Below are 6,000 nucleotides of genomic sequence, written 5' to 3' on the forward strand. Positions count from 1 at the left end.
AAGTAGCAAAAACAGTAGTAAAAACAATTCACATGCAGTGCAAGCTAGCACATTTGAGTATGTAGCAATATTAGACCACAGAGAGTTTGAAAATGCAATCAAATTAAAAAGGACTAAAAGCAAGTGCAGAAAGGGTTTATTAGGTAGAATGCTGTAAAGAGATGGGACTGTGGGAGTGTCCTAGATCAAATCTACAGTGGGGTGGGCACTGCAAAAGCCACCAAATTTAACTACAAACCAAAAACAGGGAAGGGGGGATGGAGAAGACAGTTTCAGCAGAGATCTGAGCAACCACTAATATAGTACAACTATTAAGCCAAAAAAATATACTCAGCTCTGTATATTTGCAGATCAGTCTCTCAGAACAGTGAGACAACCGATATCTAGGCAACAATTAAACTCTATAATAAAGAAAAATATACTCAGCTCTGTATATTTGCAGATAGTCTTGTAAGGCTGTCTCTCAGAACACAGGTTCCAATTTAAATGCAGGCTGTTATTAACAGGTCAAATTAAGGGAACCTAGAGGTAGGTAACACATAAGCTATAAAAACCAGTTATATCAGCTGAAGACAAGGCAGAAAATGGGGGTGGGAAGACAGTTTCAGCAGAGATCTGAGCAACTACTAATATAGTACAACTATTAAGCCAAAAAATATACTCAGCTCTGTATACTTGCAGATCAGTCTCTCAGAACAGTGAGACAACAGATATCTAAGCAACAATTAAACTCTATAATAAAGAAAAATATACTCAGCTCTGTATATTTGCAGATAGTCTTGTAAGGCTGTCTCTTAGAACACAGGTTCCAATTTAAATGCAGGCTGTTATTAACAGGTCAAATTAAGGGAACCTTGAGGTAGGTAACACACAAGCTATAAAATCCAGTTATATCAGCTGAAGACAAGGCAGAAAATGGGGGTGGGAAGACATTTTCAGCAGAGATCTGAGCAACCACTAATATAGTACAACTATTAAGCCAAAAAATATACTCACCTCTGTATATTTGCAGATCAGTCTCTCAGAACAGTGAGACAACAGATATCTAAGCAACAATTACGAAGCATTTGTATATTTGCAGATCAGTCTCTCAGAACAGTGAGACAACAGATATCTAAGCAACAATCTGGAGCATTTCTCCACGGGCCTCCGCTGAAAACAGGCTCTGTGGAACCTAGTCGGACATTCCCGGTCAACAAATGTTAAATAAATAAAATAAATAAAAAAATTAAACTCTATAATAAAGAAAAATATACTCAGCTCTGTACATTTGCAGATAATCTTGTAAGGCTGTCTCTCAGAACACAGGTGAAGTAAAACCTTTGTAATTTTGGGGCACTGTAAAGGACCTTGAGTCGCAAAACTTCCTTACAGTCACTTTGTTAGCTCACATATTTTTGTAAGTTGATAGATGTGCAAATGCACAGTCTTGCCTGTAGATATCCACATCAGTTGGATGGCAAGAATTCAGCAATACAAACAAAAACCCTTAGTCCGGTAGAAAGAGGTAAATGATAATTTTGAGTACCCCAGAATTACTTAGAAATCTGGAGGCATGTGAAGATGTTAATAATAATAAAAATAAAATAAATAAATAAAATAAAGTTAATAAAATATTATTAATAGCACTCCAATCTGTTTAATAATAAAATAATACTCCAAAATAATATTAACACCAATGATGATGATGACAATAATAATAATAATAATAATAATAATAATAATAATAATAATAATAACAATAATTAATCTATGCTGATAGCCAGAAGGTCATCTGTCTTTAGAAAAAGGTTGCAGCATTCCTTTCTACTTCTTGGTTTAAGAATTTTGGGCAATAGATGCTGTTACGGTGTCCATGCTCTAAGTATTAAAAAAAAAAAACTGAGAATTTACTTCAGGTGTTGGCTGTGGTAGTTTACATGGTGTTATTATGCACTGTCATGATGCAGGCTATATGGTTTAGCTTGTTGTGTAGTAAATTGCTACTCAGTGACAGCGTGTTAAGATAGATTGTCAACATCTCTGAATCATTTTGCATTATTCTGCAGATATCTATTTTGAGATATTCTGAAAGATGGGTCAGGGCTATATACACTCTGATGACCTTCCCTCACCTTTTTCTTAGCAACCAGATGTACAAATGTTAGCACAAAACAAAGTGGTTAAAACAAATAAATGACATTTCAGGTGTATGGTAGCAGATATGTAGTCAAGCAAACCCAAATGCTGCATCTGATATCTATATACAAGGAGCAATTATATAAAAGTGCACATGAGTGCGTGTGTACACAGACACACACACACACACACACATACATATATATATATATATATATATATATATATATATATATATACGTATATATATATATATATATATATATATATATATATATATATATGTGTGTGTGCTTATCTATGTGTATATAGGTGTGTGTGTATTTATGCATGTGTATAGGTATATATGTATGTGTGTGTATAAGTACTGAGGTGTGTGTGTATATATATATATATATATATATATATATATATATATATATATATGGGTATATGTACGCATATGTTTATATGTATTATACATTTGCAGTATATATATATATATATATATATATATATATATATATATATATATATATATATGTATAGATACAGTTATGAATATGGTGTGGGTGTGTATAGTATGTATGGGTGCCTAATATGTGCACATATATGTAAGGATATTTCTGTATATGTATTTATATATGTATGCATATATTATATAGCTTTGTGTTTATAAGTATGTATGTTTGTATGTACATACCTATGTGTATATGTATGTATACTTAATTTTGGTAAGTTAACTCACCTAGCCATTACTGGAATCAATTGCAATGTAAATTGAGGCATCCGTGCATGGCATCCGGAAGACAAACTGTGTGGCCAAGACACATTTCATCCCTCAGCCCCTCAAGAATAAATGTTTGCATGCCACATCCCCTTTTAGGGGTACACAGGACCAAGAATTAGTGGAGCTGATGAACTTTGCATGCAAAGTGACCCCTGTGGAGCATTCATTTATGAGGCATTTGGCTGCTAAAGGGTCTGAGTGTAAAAGGCCACATCATTGGATTAGGGCCTCACAGGGCATGATGGAGGATTTAGGGTGGCTGCATTTCTTATTAGATTACAATGGGGCAGCAATTTGGCAGGAGAGAGACAACCAACTACCGCTTCAGTGTTTATAGATGCAGCAAGGGGAATTGGCTTGTGGGGTTATTTTCAAGATCAGTGGTTCAGTGCGGCATGGCCGACTCAAGTGAAAAGTAGGTTTAAACATTTCAATTGCAGAGATGGAATTTTTCCCAGTAGTGGTTACACTGGAAATATAGGGTGTTCAAATGAAAGACAGAGTGGGTTGGCTTTGCTCGGAGACTGTGGGTTCTACTCCCACAGTATATAGATGCATTGCTGATACTGTACTGTATTGTACTATGGTTCAGAGCGGCATGGCTGACTCATGTGAAAAATAAGTTCTGCATTTCAATTACTGAAATGGAATTTTTTCCACTAGTGGTTGCAATGGAAATATGGGGTGTGCAAATGAAAGATAGAGTAGTTTGGCTTCGCTCTGACAAAAATAGCATAGTACACATGGTCAATAATCAGCTGGGGGGAAGGGAGTGGTAGGCAGGAAGATGAGATATTTTACTTTTAAGTGTTTAACATTAAATGTCACAGTGAAGGCACAACACATTCCAGGCATTGATAACTCATTGGCAAATTTCATTTCTCGTTTGCAGTGGTCTCATTTCCGGTTGTTGTCTCCAAATGCGTATGGGCAGATGAGAATGGTGTCTAATGTGTAATGCCCTCAGTGGAAAAACAAGGGTAAGGTACAATAAATGCATACAGGAATTCTTGCAGACCAGATTATCCAGAGGCTGGGAACAAGTATGACCAATTCCACCTTAGCAATCAGGGCTTACATTTTGGTAATGAAAGAAAGAGGTTAGACTTTTGGAAGGGCGAGAAGCACATTGTCAGCTCTGAATTGGTTTCATTGGGCCATGGGTCTGAAGGATTTAGCTAACACATTTCAGGTATGAACAATGTTTAAGGGCTGGGGGAAACAAATACCCATGAGGCCTGATAAGAGGTACTTCATAGGTCCAGCAGTGTTACGTAAGCTGTGGCTTGCAGTTTCAAATGTTTGTGTTTCTTCTTTTGAGGTAGCATTATTTAGGGATGCTGTTCTGCTGGTTTTTTGTGGGGCATTTAGATGGTCTGAAATTATTCAACCAAACAAGAAGAAAGGTCAACGGACAGTTTTACCAGTGGCACATGTACATTTGCTGGAGGAGGACACTTGGGTTTATGTGGCTAAATCCAAAATGAATCAAGAAGGCAAAGGTCAGTGGCTAAGAGTGGTTACCCCAAAAGGTTTGGTATGGGACTTGACTAAAGTGCTACTAGAGTACCGCAACTATAGGGGTAGGTCAGATGGTCCATTCTTTTGTCATCAGCAAGGTGAACCTCTAGTATCAGGTGAGAGCAGTTTTAAAGGAAGCAATCAGGTTGAGTGGCCTAGACTCAGATAAATATACATTATATTCCTTTCGAATAGATGCAGCCTCATTTGCACATGCAATGGGAGCTTCACAGACCGACATTATGAAGATGGGCAGGTGGAAGTCCAATGCTTATAAAGGCTATGTAAGGTGTAAATGGCTTTAACTCTTGTCCTTTATATTTCAGCTCTCACATCTTTGGATCAGGAATACATCTGGATAGTGGGTCATTCTTTCATTTGGAGACTCCATTGCTTTGTCCAGGGCAGGCAGGGCTTCTCCTTCCAAGGAGGAAAATGAGCTTCTTGCAATGCAATTTGGTTTGGTGTATCAGGAATGCAGTGGCACCATCTCAGGGCAGTACTACAGCAAGCTGCAAGAATCAGTAAATCTCCTACTGCCACTTTATTGCACCTAGGGGGTAATAATATTTGTCAACATCCAGTAAAAGAGCTAATTGGTTTGATGGTACAAGAGGTGTATTGCATGCATGAATGCTGGCCACAAGCTATTATCTGCTGGTCAGAAGTGGTACAGAGAAGGAAATGGAGTGGGGCTAGGTCCATTAAAGCTGTGGAGAGAATGAGAAGGAGAATTAATAATTTTATGGATAAGGTGTTAAGGGACATCAACGGGTTGTACATTCCTCACCCTGGCATTCGGGTCTGGTGGCCAGACAGGTATGATAAGGATGGGGTTCATTTATCTGAAGAAGGTTTGGGGATTTTTTTATAAGGAATTGCAAGCTGGTTTAGCTTTGAAGGGCATTCACTTAGGATAGGTTGAGATGTGCTGGCGGAAGGGAAGAATATTCCTCCCTTCTGTGGCGGAAGACAGGAAAGTTAAGGGAGGCCAAGGTAAGTTGGGGGGGAGGTCACAGGACTCTTCAGCTGGACCTTCCACAGACCAGACAGCCCCAAGGGATTGTTGCCAGGGGACTTATCAGCTTGGCAATGGGTCCTTGGCAGATTGCAAGGCGGCCCAGAGGAATTGTGATGAATTGTGAAATGAAAAAAGCTGTTATGATGTGGGTATGTCGAATCAGAAGGGCCGGATATTGATGTGCTGTCTGTTGTCCTGTAGGTTTAGGGGAATGCTATGAAAGAAATAAAATGGCCTCCCTGACATTCCTGCCTTGCACACATCTCATAATAATTGGCTTCTATTTGAGTAAATGGCAATAAACACATGGCTGCGGACATTTAATCCATCTGAGGTCTCTGTGTTTTTTATTGAATATGCAGCTTGTGGCAACCCTGATTTGTAAAGCATGCAACTTCGATACATTTATTGTCAACGGTGCCAGGGAATGATAATGTTCTGAGACTTTTTTGGATATGGCTCAAAGGTTGATATGGATCATTAAATGAACTATGAACAATATTTGATATGGAGCATTATTTGAATTGAGCACTATGTTAAATGTTTTATAAAAGATCATTCTGTTGGCATC

Source organism: Protopterus annectens, chromosome 1.part2, assembly GCF_019279795.1.
Source record: "Protopterus annectens isolate FY-2018-M chromosome 1.part2, PAN1.0, whole genome shotgun sequence".
NCBI classification, from domain to species: Eukaryota; Metazoa; Chordata; order Ceratodontiformes; family Protopteridae; genus Protopterus; species Protopterus annectens.